General features: G+C 39.6%; 1 long non-coding RNA gene across 1 annotated transcript in view; it reads right to left on the bottom strand.

Moving 5' to 3' along the window:
* LOC107975075 (uncharacterized) overlaps window positions 1–18127 on the bottom strand; it is a 268590-nt gene that overhangs the window by 57977 nt on the left and 192486 nt on the right. The gene's annotated exons all lie outside the window — the stretch shown is intronic.

Consider the following 18127-nt stretch of genomic DNA (forward strand, 5'->3'; position numbering starts at 1 on the left):
GTTCGAGGAGTTACTGGCCCACTTTAAAATGGGTGAAAGCTCCCCAGAGGAAGAAAGCAATGATCATTCCTTTTTGTTTAACTACAGGTAGAACAGCTACGTGGAGACCCCGAAGCATTTGAACTCTTTGTCCTGGCACTTTTATTCAGGTTTACCTAATGTAGTGCTCTGCTAAGAACGTGCTAATGAAAAAGTGGCATTATTAATGTTTGGCTGTGCTTAGAAATCCAGGCAAGAAGGTCAGCAATATCTGGAAAGAAGATGTCAGTACATTCCCCTTAGGCATGGGTTTACCCACTGTAATCACAAAACAGAACACGGAAAGCAAAGGCTGAGCTGGAAGACTTGATGCATAATGACATTGAAATACAACCAAACCCTACAGAGACAGGGGGTGCCGTTGCACAGAAAAGATCCCTGTGAAGATCTCAAGATCACTTCAATTGTTCAGCTGTGTCCATCTTTGTCTGGACAATAGAAAGGCAGCTTCACCGAGCTGTGCTCTCGTAACTTCTGGATGACTCCAATCCCACACTTGCAGGTTTCCATTTTCTCAGCTATAAAATAGTGGAATTCAAGTCTAGGAGAGTATGCCTCTGAGTTTAGAGGAGCCAAAGATTGCTGACAAGGGGGTGTGTTCCATGTCATGGAAGGCTGCACAGAAGCTATAGGCTTTGAGCAGTACCTGGAAGAATGCACAGGACTTCAAGAGAGGAGTTAAGAGAGGAACAGTGTCAATGTGAAGAGGGCAGAAGATTGTTCTGAGTTCAGTGAGTAAACCTATTTGGAGAAGAGCTAAGTCCTACCATATCTGTTATTTAAATCTTTTATCTGCTAATATTAATCAACATTCTTCTATAGTGCCTTGTACTAGGAGCCTGGGGTGGCAAAAAAAAAAAGAGACATAGTTTATATACCCGAAGGAACTCATAGTCTATGGAGGAGACAGACTTGTGAACAAGTTCAGAGCAGTGTGATTGATGCTACAATAAGAGGTGTAATCAAATGCCTTGGAAGCACATAGAGAGGACAGCCTGACTGCCCAGAAGAATCACAGAAAGTTTTATGGAGGTAGTGACAATTGAAGAGGTCTTGAAGATGAGCTGGAGCTCACTAAGTGAGGCAGAAAGAGAGCTCCAGCTAAGAGCCCCTTGTCATTGCTCAACACAAGCCTTCAGGTACTTAACAGTCTCCTCAATGCTTCTCATATTTGCCAGACTCATTTTCAGCCCACTCATACTGCTCATTGCCCATCGTGTTTGCCAAGCCTGGGATGCCCATTCCAAAATGCCCAGGTCCATCACCTCTCTGAAGCTTGCCATGTGATCTCTTCAACTTTGTTAGCTAGAGAAACGATATGCACGCTGATACACCTGAGTTGTCCAGAGATGAGGCAAAACAGGGTATAGCAGTGTGAGGGCTCATACAACCCATGCAAACGAACTGCTCATTCAGGCCCATCTACTCCTGTTCCCAAAAACATTCCAGGAAAATGCAATGCCAAGTTAACAAATGTCTGCCACTATTCCAGCCCACAGTGTTCTCTCCGTGTTTGGAAATTCTAAAACACCCTTAGTTTGTACTGCCAACTTAGCATACATAAATGTATCCTTTTAAAAATAAATGCATTATTTTTATTGTTTCTTTTGTGTTAGTTATATCTCACTAACTAGACAATAGTTAGTTGGACAGTTAGTTGTATCTCACTAGACAATAATCTCCTTCATGATGGCAACCAAGTCTAACATTCTTCTATAAGTAACATGACGCTATGCCCCCAGGCACCAGTGGCAACCCCAGTTACAACCAGTTATGTGTCCTACTTAGAAGCTTCCCACTAACCAGCCCTGTACTCGAAATATTCATCTACTCAGTTGTAGGCACACTGAAAATATTTGATTAATTGATTTGCTCCAAATGTTCACGAATCCCCTCGTCCTAAAGACAGAATGTCCCAGAGCATTTCCTCATCTGTAACAGCTGCTCAAAAGTGTTCATTGCATCTAATACTATTAATTTTACACGAATGACTTCTAAAGCTACATCTCTATCCCAGACATGTCACGTGAGCTTCAAGACTCCCATTGTCCTCTAATCCCAGGCACTTAATATGTCCAGAATTTATCCTCGCCACTCTGGATCACCCAGATACCTGCTCATTCTCCCTCATTTCCTATCTCAGTGATTGGCATCCATTCTGTTGATCAAGCCAAAACCCTGTGAGATATCTTCCACTTCTAAGTAGAAGGACCTACGATGACTCTGCTTCTTACTTTCTCGTATTACTTCCTTCCTTGATGATCACTCACTCAAAATCCTGTCGATTTCATCCTTTAAATAGCTCTTGAACACGGCTGCTCTATTTCAGATTGCCATCGTCTCCTGTTTAGATTATGGTGAGGGCTTCCAAACACATTTTCCTGTTCACAATCTTTCCAGTTTCTGGTCTATTTTCCACTGAACAGAGGGCTCTTTCTAAAACATACACATAATCATCTCACCCTTAGGCTTAAAAACTCTTTAGCGGGCTCACTTTTTTTCTTGGATAAAGTCCAAACTCCTCAATATGGTTCCCATTTACTTCTTTGACATCATTTCTCATTACCTTTATCTCTTTTTACTCTGGGGATTTATGCTACAGCCAGATTAAATACTCCAGGTTCACTGTGAATGTCTACTCTCATCTCCCAGCCTCTGCACATCCTCTGCCCCTTGCCTGAAACCCTTCCCTTGCCCCCCCATCTTTCATAAGGTGAACTCTTTTTATCCTTCAGCACTCCTCCAATCTTACTCTGAAGGATTACACCCAGCCCCCAACCAGCAACTGGAATGACCTAGCTAAAACGCATATCTAACCACGTCACTTCTTTGATCAAACGATTCAGTGCTTTCTGATCTCCTACAGCATAAAATCCAAGCTCCTTACTACATTGCTGCAGATGTTGACGTCTCACTGTTCTGTCTTTGTGCTTCATGTTTCATGTGCCTAAATGCCCCTCCATTTTTCAGGAGGGTGCTGGATTTGATCTTGGCCTTAACACTTAGTAGCTGGGAATTCGTATCTGTTTATTCTCAGTACAATGCGGATATTCTATCTAAATATTGCATCTATCTTAGACTTATTGTGATGGTATGAATTAGTATTTTATGCATTGCACATAATGAGCTTTCAATGAGTACTGTTCATGATCTTCATTATCTTTATTGTTGTTGATGTTCTAGGGATTGTCTCCTTCAAGACATTTTTCAACCCCAAGATTTCATTCATTCATTCAATAATATGTATACAGCCCCTGCCATGTTCCAGACACTCTGCTAGGCACTTGGGGATAAAGATTAATAAGGTAATCTTTGCTTTCAAGAATATTATAATGTAGTCCTCCTCTTCTGATACTAGTGGTAATCATATCACTTTACCATGGTGTACCAAAATCGTCTATTTATATCACTTGCTCCATGAGTTTGTGTCATCCTCAGAGTCAGAAATGGATTTATTCACTTTTAGTCTCCCAATGCCTAGTATACTTCCTGGCACATGGTACGTTTTCAATTACTGTTTGTTGAACTGAACAAATACCACACTTCATCATTCTAGTCTTACTCAACTCTTGGCAAATATTCTGCAGGCAAGTCTCAAATTCATAAAAACTAGTTTATACCAGTTCCAAAATTTACTTTCTTGTTTCTGCTGTGCTGAAGAAAATAAAAATGTTACTGCACTATTTGTCTATTATTTCTGATTAATTTAGAAGTCTGCAGACTTTAGAGACAAAATATGCTATATAGCACCTTTTAAACTATGGATGGAAGTAAAACAAGATTTATTTTGGCTAGGTTTTCTTAGCAAGCTCCATAAAGTAATCATTGTGTACTTTTCTGGAAGCACCAATAACAGTCCTGCACCATGGACAAATTTCAGCAAAGATCACAGAAACCTTGAGCCACGCATCCATCCACCCTTCTCACCCTCCCTTCTTTTCTTCCTTCATCCATCCATCCAACCAGCCAGCCAGCCAGCCAGCCAACCATTCATCCATCCATCCATCCACCCATCCATCCATCCATCTGTCCATCCATCCATCTGTTCATCCATCCATCCATTCATCCAACCATCTATCCATCTGTCCATCAGTCCAACCATTCATCCATCCTTCTGTCCATCTACTCACCTAGACAACTATTCATTCATCAACTAACTTCAACTAAGCATAAACTCTATGGCCAGAATGCTGTCTGGGCACTGAAGTCTTATGGATTTCAAGTATTTCTTATAGAATTTTCAGCATTTCAGTAGGAGTAGTGGAGAAGATGACATGGATGTCTGTTTTCTTCTTAACACATTTGTTATTGGCATTTTTGTTTGATCACAAACACTTTTATCTGAGTTTATATTAAATATGACATATTTGAGGAAAGTTACCTTTTTAAGAAAGAATTTTTTTTTTTTTTGAGACAGAGTCTTTCTCTGTCTCCCAGGCTGGGGTGCAGTGGCGTGATCTCGGCTCACTGCAAACTCCGCCTCCCGGGTTCAAGTGATTCTCCTGCCTCAGCCTCCAAAGTAGCTGGCATTACAGGCACATGCCACCATACCCAGCTAATTTTTTTTTTAGTAGAGACGGGGTTTCACCATGTTGGCCAGGATGGTCTCGATCTCTTGACCTCGTGATCCGCCCACCTCGGTCTCTCAAAGTGCTAGGATTACAGACATGAGCCACGATTTTTTAAGTTGCTTTGAGAAAGCAAACGTGAGTGAACAGATAAAAGTTCTGAGAACTTAATGGAGCTAGAACCTTGGGACCTAATGAACAAATCAAGAGAAATGATGATGTGGTTCTAAGCTAAACAATGAATTCCCCATTGCTTACTTAGCAAGTTGTAATTATTACCAGTGCCACATGTGCTTATAACATTAACAAATCCAACCCCCTAGATCAAATCTGATTGACCTCAAATGGCAAAGAATAGCCATCATAGTAAAACAGAAAATGTTTACCATTAACTTTTGCTGTGTTTGCACACTTTTCAGAAGCAACACATCAAGAATCACTTCCTTCTGAGAAAATTCCATAAGAACAATTCTACCACCATAGTCCATGGTGTTCAGCTCTCTCAAAGTCTGATCATCTCTTTTGAATTTTTTTTTTAAAAAAGGGTCCCCGCCTAGATATGTCATTTCCTGCATAGTTATAGAGCTCCATCTGCTGAACAAGGCATGGACCAGCACACCCTAAAGTCCCCAAATCTCAAGGGCAATAAAAAGATTGGATCAAATCTGTGATGACAAGGAAATGATCACACACTTAGTCTTGCAAGAGCTTCTTTACAAAAGCCCCAAGCAAGTCAGCCTTCATCTGAGATAGGTTAACATCAACAAGCAAAGGTTGTATTGTTGTCTTGCACAGTCTATTTCTATGGGGAGTATTAGCAATTTGAAGGAATTTAGGGCAATTCCCACACTTACCTATCTTCTTTCTGCTGCACATGGGGATCTTCAGCCCCCAATCCTATATCAAATCAATACAAATATATTTAACTGTGAATTTCTGATGAAATCCTCCCGGAGCTCATTTTCCTTCTCTACTCCATTGCAACATTTTCCAGGTGTTTCCCTTGAGAATGGACCATCAGCACTTCACAGAGTACACTGCCCACCTGCTCTTCCAAAAGCTGCAACCCACAGGCTCAGCAGCAATATCTGATGTAATTATTACATGTGTCTCATCTTGAAATCTGCAGAGGCTGGCAAACAGGACCACCTCAGTGGAGGACCTTAGGGAGACCTTCCACCAAAGAACAGCCTTCAAGTCTTCTGGTCTCACTCATTGACTGAAAGATCTGAATTCCTCATTATTAATTATTCACTATTTCCTAGGAGTCCCTAAGGCTTTCTAGTTATCTGAAGAATGAAAATATTAGAGACATAATATGCTGAGAAAGGAAAAAGAATGAACGAAAACACTGTCTTTTCATTTCTTATCTATGGATTTTACTTCCTCACCCTGAGTTCTACTCTGCGACTTAATTATTGTAGAATAATCTAATGGAATCATCAGCTCAATAGTTGGATGCCTCATGTCCTTTCACCTAGAAGCAGTTATCTGCCTGAAGGTAGTCATCAACAAGGAGACAGACTCCTGGGCAGAGACCCAGTGGGGAACCTCTGAGAGACTGTGCAAATCAGGCCAGCTTTTCCAAGTGCTGAAATGAACCTGCAGCAGCCTTGCAGGCAAAGGTATATTTTAGGACAGCAGCACTGCATATTTAAAAGTTAAATCCCCTGTTACACATTAGTGTTTCTCTCTGTTTCTCAGAGACAGGCAGACACAATCTGTTTCTCATTGTGTCTGATTGTCTCTGTGTGTCTTTTTCTGTTCTCTCTCTCTCTCTCTAGTTCTGTTTATCTCTTTGGGGTTCTCTCTCTCTCTGTCTCTATCCATCTACTTCTCCACTTCCCTCTTACTCTCCATAGTGTAGCCCTTTTATTAAAACAATAAAATTCTATTGCCAAATAACTGCTACTAATTGGGTCACCTGAGCCAGTGTGCCCTACCCCATTCTTAGGTTGTTCTTCTTGTACTACAGAGACCTGAGCGAATACAGGTTTTAAGGGAGGAAGAAATTGATGTTTTTGTATCCTCAAGATTTAGATGCTCAAAAATGGTCTAGCTGTCTGCCAAAAGAAACGTGGAGAAGAAGTATGCCTCTGGGGATATGGAATGCCAGGTCTTCTAACCAAGCCAAGTCAATAATCAGTAAACTGATAATGTCACAAGAAGTGATGTGAAGCTGAACCCCAGGTCACAGGCTCTCAGAAGTCAGATTCAGGCTATTCTGATAATTTTAGAAAATAGATAGTATTCAATCCATGTTATAGGGATGTTTTGAACCAGTCTTCTGGTTCAAACATGAAAACAGCTAAAGGCAACTTCTTGCATCTATCCTTCCCCCACGATCCTATCCAACAGCCACATCAACATCTGGTGGACATTGTAATCAGCCTTCATAATTGGGAGGAGGAAAGTGGAATGTTAGTGTGAAAGAGCAGGAAAGATGATCAGAAATGATTCGCGGGGTGGGGGGCAATTGACAATTGGAGGGAAGTTTTTCTTTTCATGTCTTTTTCAACTAAGAATAAATATATCCTAAGTTGGGAAATGAGCCACTAAAATAAGCAAAAATTAATTGAATTTACTAATTTCTAAATAATAGGTCCAAAGAGAGAGTGTTTTTTACCTATGAAATTGGCAAAGATTCTAAACTGAGAATGCCAAGTGCTGACAAAGGTATAGTGGAAAAGGCAATCTTAGGGCACTCATAAAATGGAAGCTTGGTACAACAGTTTTGGAAACAGTCTGATGGAACATTTGAGCTCCTGGAAGTTTTTCATTTCCATTGACACAGTAATACAACTTCAGAGTAGAAGACTAAAAATACGTTCTGAAATAGATAAAATATTAATGCACACGGATGTTCATCATAGCATGATTCATTATTGAATAAAGAAAGATAAAGTGGAAACAACTTGAATATCCACCAATAGGGAGATAAAGAAAAAAATCATTTGTGGAGAACTTTAGATATAGAGAAATGCTTATATATGATGTTAGGAGAAAAAAGCAATATACAAAATGGTCTAAACTATGATAATATGAGTAAGAAAAATTGAATGTGGAATTGTAAGCAATTTTTTCCTTCTGATTTTGTCATGCTTTAAAAATAAAGCAAGGATTTTTGAAAGCCTTACAAAATCTCAACAATATGCAAATATTGCTTTAATAATCAGGAAAAATGGCATTCTTTTGGCTGTAATCTGAGAGTGAAAGCCTTTCCAATACTTTGATTGAGACCTCAGAATTTAAACTCTTCTCACCAGTGCACAATGCTTGATTAGCTAAAATGTTCATTTATAGCATTAAAATTATCCTCTTAGTTCACCATAGTGCATTCTACTTTCATCCTCAGAAAACTGTGCACTTGAAGGCAGAAATTCACTCATATAAACCTTCCAACTAGACTCACCAATCAATTCTCTGAAGCACAGCTCTCTGAGAAAAGAGACTGTATAAATGTTTCCTTCTGAGATTCTTTGACTCTGATAACTTTCTATAATTATCCTTTATTGAATTAAATTACCACAGCCCTGATTACCCACCCACACATAGGATTTTCAAAAACCTTCTGGAGCAGTTTCCCAAATCCTCCAGGGTTTTCTGCAGTTGCAAAATCAGAGAGTTTAGCTAAACTGGATATTGCATGAAAATACACTGTTACAAGTTGGCTTACAAAAGTTCTCTGGGAAGATTTTACTAACTATATTTTGGTGAATAAATGGAACTGGGAAAGTGTTGCAATCATTTTCTGGGATGTCTGTATCTGGGAAAGGATACTCTTGCTAGAAACCTCCACTGGGGCCCTTGAGCTGGCCTCAGGGTGTCATGGGATGGTCATCATACCTATTTCCAGATAAATTTATCATGTTCTCACAGAACCTGTTGGTCTGATAACTCAACATTGTCTTAACTTTGTGTATCCTGGATGCCTGTATTTGTCAGATATATGTACTAGAAATATCTTCTCCTAGTCTGTGGCTTGCTGATTCATTTTCTTAACAGTGACTTTTAACCATTTTTCTGAAGTCCAATTTATTATTATTTTTTCTGTTAGTTTTAGTGTTTCTTTGTGCTTTCTAAGAAATATATCCCTGTCCCAAGGTCACAACGATACTCTTCTATGTTTTCTTCTAGAATCCTTATGGTTTTAGCTTTTAAATATAGTCTACGATCTATCTCAAGTTAACTTTTGTGAGGTAGAAGGTGTGGTTTAAGTTGATTTTACCCCATGCATTTGTTCAATTGTTTCAGAACTATTTTGTTGAAAAAAAAAAAAAAAGCAAACTTCACTTTCCCTATTGAATTCTCCTGACATACTTGTTGAAAATAATTTCAACATAAATGTATGGGTTTATGAGTGAACTCTATTGTATTCCACTGATCTGTTTGTACATCCTTACACCAATATCACACTGTCTTGATTACAGAACTTAATAATGAGCCTTTAAATTATGTACTTGGTTCCAGCTTGGTTCTTTTATTTTTTCCTCTGAGACAATTTTGACTACCCAAGGCCCTTTACATTCCCAGATAAATTTTAGAATAAGCTCTTCAGTTTCCTTCTTTTTTTTTTGAGACAGAGTCTCGCACTGTCACCCAGACTGGAGTGCAGTGGTGCGATCTCGGCTCACTGCAAGCTCCACCTCCCAGGTTCACCATTCTCCTCCCTCAGCCTCCTGAGTAGCTGGGACTACAGGCACCCGCCACTACGCCCAGCTAATTTTTTGTATTTTTAGTAGAGATGGGATTTCACCATGTTAGCCAGGATGGTCTTGATCTCTTGACCTCGTGATCTGCCTGCCTTGGCCTCCCCAAGTGCTGGGATTAAAGGGTGAGCCACCGCATCCAGTCAAGCATTTAAGTTTCTACAAAATGTCTTAGGATTTTGACAGACTGTATTAAATCCACAGATAAGCTTGAGGATAACTGACCTCTTAAGACTATTGAATCTTATTTATGAACATGGTATATATTTTGATTTCTTTAATTTCTCTTATAAATGTTCTGTAGTTTTCAGGGTGGAGATCTTGTCTTTCACTGACTTTACCCCTTAATATTTTACAGTTTTAGAAATCTGTTTCAAATTACTTTAAAACATTTTTCATTCTTCTAGTGTTTGCTGTTATTAGGTTGGTGCAAAAGTAATTGCATTTTTTTCTGTTAAAAGTAATGGCAAGAATTGCAATTCCTTTTGCAGCAACCTAATATTTTATGTATATGCAGTTAATTCCTGCATATTGATCATGGACCCTGTTATGTCCGGAATTGGTTCCTTCCGGTTGGTTCTTGGTCTCGCTGACTTCAAGAATGAAGCCGTGGACCCTCCTGATGAGTGTTACAGTTCTTAAAGATGGTATGGCCGGAGTTTGTTCCTTCAGATGTTCAGATGTTCCAGCGCTTCTTCCTTCTGACGGGTTCATGGTCTCGCTGACTTCAGGAGTGAAGTGGCAGACCTTCGCAGTGAGTGTTACAGCTCTTAAAAGTCACGTGTCCGAACCCCATCTCTACTAAAAATAGAAAAAATTAGCCAGGCATGGTGGCAGGTGCCCATAGTCCCAGCCACTCGGGAAGCTGAGACAGGAGAATGGCCTGAACCCGGAATGTGGAGCTTGCAGTGAGCCAAGAGCGTGGCACTGCACTCCAGCCTGGGCAACATGAGTGAGACTCCACCTCAAAAAAAAAAAAATTGGCATGTCCGGGGTTCTTTGTTCTTCCCAGTGGGTTCATGGTCTTGCTGACTTGAGGAATGAAGCTGCAGACACTCAGGGTGAGCGTTACAGCTCATAAAGGTAGTGCAGACCCAAAAACAGAGCAGCAGCAAAATTTATTGTAAAGAGCAAAAGAAAAAAGCTTCCACTACATGGAAGGGCACCTGACTGGGTTCCTGCTGCTGGCTCAGGTGGCCAGCCTTTATTCCTTTATTTGGCCCCACCCACATCCTGCTGATTGGTCCATTTTACAGAGTGCTGATTGGTCCGTTTTTACAGAGTGTTGATTGGTGCATTTACAATCCTTTAGCTAGACACAGAGTGCTGATTGGTGCATGTACGATCTTTTAGCTAGACATAAAAGTTCTCCTAGTCCCCACCTGACCCAGAAGCTCAGCTGGCTTCAACTCTCACTGTGACCTTGCTAAATTTACTTATTCTAGTACAGATTATATCCAATTTACAATGATTTGACTTATGATTTTGTGACTTTACAATAGTGCTAAAGCAATATACATTCAGTAGAAATTGTATTTCAAGTACCTATACATCCATTCTATTTTTCATTTTCAGTATAGCATTAAATAAAGTACATGAAGTACTCAACACTTTCTTATAAATAGGCTTTGCGTTAGATGGTTTTGCTCAACTCTAGGTTAATAAGTATTCTTGGCACATTTAAGGTAGGCTAGGCTAAGCTATAATGTTTGGTTGGTTAGATGTATTAAATGCATTTTTGACTGACGGTATTTTCAATTTATGATGGGTTTATCAGGATGTAACCCCACCATAAGTCAAGAAACATCTATAGTTGTTTTGTAAAATTTTTAAGGCATTTTCTTTATAAACCATCATGTTATCTGCAAGTAAAGATCATTTGATTCTTTATTCCCAATATGTGTATCATTTTTTCTTATAGTTTTATTAACATAAAGTTGTACTTATATTTATCTAAAATTTTTGATAAAGACGTTATTCACTACTAATAGTTAGGAAAATGATGGAGACTATGTCTTTGCTTGAGCCACATATCAGACAGTCACATGTCACGCGTAGATAGGAAGATATTCTGAGAAGAAAGTGGGCTTCCTGAATGCAGATTTGAGAGCAGAAACCACTCTCATTTTCTCAAGATGATGATGAAAGGCAGTTTATCTCAGCCCACATAAAGCATTTACAGATTATATTACCAGTTTTGACTAAATAAGTCTTTGAATTTTGACCAGTATTTTAAAAGGTTTTCTGTAAGGAAACCAAAGACTGAATATAAAGCACCAAGAACCAACTTCTTCCACTCCTAAAACTAGCTCTTTGAGAGACACTTTATGAAATAAAAACAATGCTGGTTTAACCAGATCTTATGATAAGTCACCTGGAGAGGTTGACTAAGAAGGAAAGCAGCACAAGCAACCCAGAGCCTAAGCGAATATCAATTACTATAGGCTGAATGGAAGAAATGAAACACTATGGGCATGTGACCCAGAACTCAGTTGACATCAGGGAAAAGGACGGGCGGAGAGTGTTACAGCAGCTTATTATCAACCCCATAGCATGTTTTTAAAGAAGATGAGAGAATGGTAATATTCTAGAAGTGACAACGAAAGACCCCAAATAGCCAAAGAAATCCTGAGCAAAAAGAACAAAGCTGGAGGCATCACACAACCTGACTTCAAAATATACCACAAAGTTATAGTAATCAAAACAGCATGGTATTGGTATAAAAACATACACATCAACCAGTGGAACAGAACAGAGAACCCAGAAACAAATTCAGTATTTACAGCCAACTGATTTTTGACAAAAATGCCAAGAACATACTCTGGGGAAAGTACATCCTCTTCAATAAAGAGTGCTGGAAAAACTGGATATCTATATGCAGAAGAATGAAGCTAGACCCCTGTATCTCACCCTATACAAAAATAATTTCAAAATGGATTAACAACTTAAATGTAAGACCCAAAACTATAATATTACTAGAAAAAATATAGGAGAAGCACTTCAAGACATTGGCCTAGGCAAAGATTTTATGGCTAAAACTTCCAAAGCACAGGCAACGCAACCAAAAATAGATAAATGGGATTATATTAAACTAAAATCTTTTGCACAGCAAAGGAAACAATCAACAGAGTAAAGAGACAAACTGTAGAATGATAAAAAATATTTGCAAACTATTCACCTGACACATGACTAGTATCCAGAATATACAAGAAACTCAGACAACTTAACAGAAAAAAAATCCCATTAAGAAGTAGGTAAAGGATCTGAACAGACATTTATCAAGAGAAAACATACAAATGGCCAACAGGTATAGGAAAAATGCTTAACATTACTAACCATCAGTGAAATGCACATCAAAGCCACAATGAGATATCACCTCAGCCAAATTAAGAATGGCTGTTATCAAAATGACAAAAAAATAACAAATGCTGGCAAGGATAAGGAGAAAAGGGAACTCATACACTGTTGTTATAAATGTAAATTAGTACAGTTATTATGGAAAAACAAAATGAAAGTTTCTCAAAAAAACTGAAAATAGAACTACCATAGATTCCAGCAATCCCACTGCTGGATATTTATTTAAAGGGAAGAAAATCAGTATATCAAAAGGATACCTGCATCCCCCATGTTTATTACAGCAGTATTTAAAGTAGCCAAGATATGAAATCAACTTAAGTGTCCATCAGTGGGTGAATGGATACAAAAATATGGTATAATACACAATGGGATACCATTCAGCCATAAAAACAGAATGAAACCCTGTATTTGCAGCAACATGGATAGAACTGGAGGTCATTATGTTAAGTGAAATAAACCAGGTACAGAAAGACAAATATCACATCTTCTCACTCACATGTGAGAGCTAATTTAAAAAGTGGATCTCGTGGAGGTAGAGAATAGAACAAGAGTTACCAGAGGCTGAAAAGGGTGTGGGGAAGTGGTGGAGGTTGGGGGGATGAAGAGAGTTTGGTTAACAGATACAAACATACAGGTAGATAGAAAGAATAAGTTCTAGTGTTCAATAGCACAGTAGGTTGACTATAGTTAATAATTTATTGTATATTTCAAAATAGCTAGAAAAGAAGATTTGAAATGTTCCCAACAGGCCGGGTGCAGTGGCTCATGCCTGTAATCCCAGCACTTTGGGATGCTGAAGCGGGTGGATCACCTGAGGTCAGAAGTTCAAGACCAGCCTGGCCAACATGGTGAAACCCCGTCTCTACTAAAAATACAAAAATTAGCCTGGCGTGGTGGCGGGTGCCTGTAATCTCAGTTACTCAGGAGGCTGAGGCAGGAGAATCACTTGAACCCGAGAGGCGCAGGTTGCAGTGAGCTGAGATCATGCCATTGCACTCCAGCCTGGGTGACAGAGAGAGACTCCATCTCAAAAAAAAAAAAAAAAAGAAAGAAAAAAGAAAAAGAAGAAAAAGAAATATTCCCAACACAAAGAAATGATAAATGTTTGAGGTGATGGATATGCTAATTACTCTACCTTGATTACTACACATTGTATGTAACAAAATATCACATGTAACCCATAAGTATGTACAAATGTCATAACATATACATATATGTTATGTTGTACATATGATATACATACATATATCAATACAAGAACAATTAGAAAGCAAAATCAAGAATGTTAGATATTTTCATATTACATCTTAACAGAAAGAATTCTTTGAAATGATACTGTCTCATTCTTTTAACACATAATATATTCAAAATTACTAGACCAATTAAAAAACACCTCATAGTTAACTTCATTTTATTTTCTGGCTATTTCAGGCAAAAGAAAGGTTTTATTTAACTTAGCTACATAATTTACTCATGAATCAAATTATTTTGGATATTTAATAGTTGGGAAAAGTATAATCTGAAATTTGTTTAGCTTAGAAATGCCCATTGATTTTTTCAAATTCTAATAGCATTTAGAAATATTCGTTCCTTCCACTTTAAATTATACACCCCACCCCTGCCCTCTGACTCTTGCCTTCTGTTTTCAGCCATACTTCTGGAAAAATCCGTCTCCCCTCACTGATCCCATTTTCTTTCTTTTTTAAAAAAACTTTTATTTTAGGTTGGGGGGGTACATGTAAAGGTTTGTTACATAGGTGAACTCATGTCATGGGAGTTTGTTGTACAGTTTATTTCATCATCCAGGTACTAAATCTAGTACCTAATAGTTATCTTTTCTGCTCCTCTCCCTCCTCCCACTCTCCACCCTCAAGTAGACGCCAGTGTCTGCTGTTCCCTTCTTTGTGTTCATGCGTTCTCGTCATTTAGCTCCCGCTTATAAGTGAGAACATGAGGTATTTGGTTTTCTGTTCCTGCATTAATTTGCTAAGGATAATGGCCTCCAGCTCCATCCATGTTCCCACAGAACCATGATCTTCTTCATTTTTATGGCTGTATAGTATTTCATGGTATATATATGTACCACATTTTCTTTATCCGATTTGTCATTGATGGACATTTAGGTTGATTTCATGTCTCTGCTCTTGTGAAGTGTTGCAATCAATGTTCGCATGCATGTGTCTTTATGGTAGAATGATTTATATTCCTCTGGGTATAGACCCAGTAATAGGTTTGCTGGGTGGAATTTAGTTCTGCTTTTAGCTCCTTGAGGAATCGCCATGCTGCTTATATTGCTTTCCACAACGGTTGCACTAATTTACATTCCCACCAAAAGTGTTTAAGTCTTCCCTTTTCTCCACAACTTCACCAGCATCTGTTTTGTTTGTTTGTTTTTGTTTTGTTTTGAGATGGAGTCTCGTTCTGTTGCCCAGGCTGGAGTGCAGTGAGGCAGTCTTGGCTCACTGCAATGCCTGCCTCCCGGATTCAAGCGATTCTCCTGACTCAGCCTCCCGAGTAACTGCGACTACAGGCATGTGCCATTATGCCTGGCTAATTTTTGTATTTTCAGTAGAGACGGGTTTTCACCACGCTGGCCAGGCTGGTCTCCAACTCCTGACCTCAAGTGATCTGGCCACCTCAGCCTCCCAAAGTGCTGGGATTACAAGGCATGAGCCATCACACCTCACCAGCATCTGTTATTTTTTTACTTTTTAGTAATAGCCATTCTGACTGGTGTGAGATGGTATCTTATTGCGATTTGCATTTCTCTAATGATCAATGATCTCATTTTCTTAAATCCCCTTCAGTTTGTAAACCACTGTGATTTGATTTCTGCCCCACTAAGGTTCTGAAACTGCTTAATAACCTTGCTGGTACATAATATTCTTTCCTTCCTGACTTCTCCACAGCTCTTGTTGTTGTTTACCATACCCATTTAAACGACACAAACACACACACAACACACACACACACACACACATTTTTCCTTACGGTCTGCAACATGCCACTCTCCTGGTTCTCTGCCTACAGTTCCATTTTAGGTTCCCTGGCAGACTTGTTTCCCTCTCTATCTTTAAAATACCAATATTCTTCAAGGTCCTGACTTGGTCCCCTTATATGCCCTCATTTTCAAAATATTTCCCTAAATATTCTCAATCTTGCTCGTAGCTGTAATTATCAGCTTTACCCCGATGAATCCCAAGTCTCTATTTTCAGCCCAAACTTCATTTCTGAGCCCCAGATCTGATATCCAACTGCCTATTTAACTTCTCCACTTGAGTGTCCAGATTCAACACGCCTCAAGCTGGACTCACTCTCTTGGCTCCCCTCCTCCACCCCACCTGCTCATCTTCCCATGTTCCTTGTCTCACATAAATAAGAAGTTCAGTCATTCTCAAGGAATCGCCGGGAAATCATCCTTGACCCCTCTTCTTTCTCCATGTCCCACATTCAACCAGCCACTAAGCTTTGCCCACTGGACTTCCTAAATGTCTCACAAAAGCATCCAGTCCCTTCCAAACCCGCTCTATTATCCCAGTGCAAGCCACGCTCATTTCTCACTTCAAGTATGCATCTGTGTTCTTGCTGCTCTCCGTACCCTGAGTCTTTTCTCTCCTTGTTCTCCACACTGCTACCAAACTGATATTCTAACTTGAAAATCTGATCCTGACACCTCTCTGCTCAAGACCATTAGGTGGCTCTGTACCGCTCTCGCAGCGAAGACCAGCTCTCTTAGCATTCCTTACAAGGCCCTGTGGGATCTGATTGGAGACGGTGCCTCTGGCCCCTTTGCATCCTGAACTTCCCCTGTCATAACAGTAAGCGCCTGATAATATCTCCAAACATCAGCCTTTGTGCTTTGCTTTTCCCAGCATCCTTGTGCTTGCGTGACTTTTCCGTTGTCAGAGGCATCTACTTTGCCTGGAGGAGAAGGAGGATTGTTAAAGCAGGAATTTAAAAAGCAGGAAACAGTCAATGTTCAGTGTTTCTTTTTTAAAAACTTCTAAACAGGATTTTGAATATCTGAAGATATGTCCTGAGGGAATCAGAGAACAGAGTTTAGACCGTAAAAATAACAGAAGAAAGAGGATGAAAGAAAATGAAGCCTCCCCTCCCTACCCTGCCTGTAAGTGGAGATTGGGTGGAGGAGCAGGAACGTGATGGGCGAGGGAAGTGCATGGCCTTAGAGGAGGTGGGAGTGGGAATGAGAGGCCAACCTAGCAGGACAAACACACAGCAGTGGGGCAAGCATCAGAATCGCTAACTGTATGGTGAACAACACCAGGATTCATGTTAAAGCCCAACCAATGCCTGCTAACCATTCATTGCCGTTCTAGGGCATACCACACAGTACCCCAAAAGGGTGCATCTTCTCCTTGACAGTTTCCATTATAATACGTAAATTGTTGCTTTCTCATTGAAATGTGTGGGTTGCTGCTCCCTTCCATTTATCAAGCGCTTGGAATACTCCTAAGTTTTTCCTCCAACAGAAGGTGATGGGACCCTGACACCCAGGAATGAAATGGTGGAATGGAAGGGACAGTGCCCAGCACTAAGACTGGGGTGTAACTGGATGGCAGTGAGAACCATTCCTATCACACGCTTATTGCACAGTGTGCTAATAATTTCCTTGCTTTTCCTATCTCCCACGAGACTGTAAGCTTATAAGGGCGGAAATCATATTGATTTTGGTCAATATTATGCCCAGTGCCCACTGCAGTGCCTGGCACATTGTGAGTGCTCAGTAGACACTGATTGGTTAAATCAACAATTTAATGAAGAATGAGTGGTTTTAAAGACATTGATTTTAAAAGACATGGATTTCCTTTAAGTAGAGAGAATATCAAGATGGTGATGGCTTTTTATCCTAAGTATCTAAGGCCTAACACTTTTAAAAAATTAAGCAAAGGGACTGCACTTTAATAATTTTTAAGTAATTTTAGACTTTTCTGCTCTGTTGTTAAGACTTTCCAGCCTTTGAGGCCTATTTATAGTCTCCTGTTATTCATCATTCGGAATGCCATATATATTTGGTATTTAAAATGATAAAGGCATTTGGAATGACATCTAGCGAGTTAGAATAAGCACTCACACCAGCATGAGCAAATTCCTTTCCTTCTATTGGCAAGAAATAGTTGGCCATACAGGAAATTATTATGTGACACTGTTTCCCTTTGTACTTATGGTACAAACGGAAAGGTGAATGATGACCCTCCGAAGATGTCCATGTCCCAGTCCCCAGAACCTGTGAATGTTACCTTATATCACAAAAGGTACTTTGTGAGTGTGATTAACTTAAAGATCTTGAGATTTTGGGTTCTCCAAGGGCGTAATGAAATCACAAGAGTTCCTCTAAGAGGGCACAGGAGGATCAGAGTCAGAAAAGGAAATGCGAGGATGGAAACAGAGATTTGAAGATGTCATGTTGGTGGCTTAGAAGATGGAGGAAGATGC

The sequence above is a fragment of the Pan troglodytes genome, chromosome 5 (genome assembly GCF_028858775.2).
Source record: "Pan troglodytes isolate AG18354 chromosome 5, NHGRI_mPanTro3-v2.0_pri, whole genome shotgun sequence".
Classification (NCBI taxonomy): Eukaryota; Metazoa; Chordata; class Mammalia; order Primates; family Hominidae; genus Pan; species Pan troglodytes.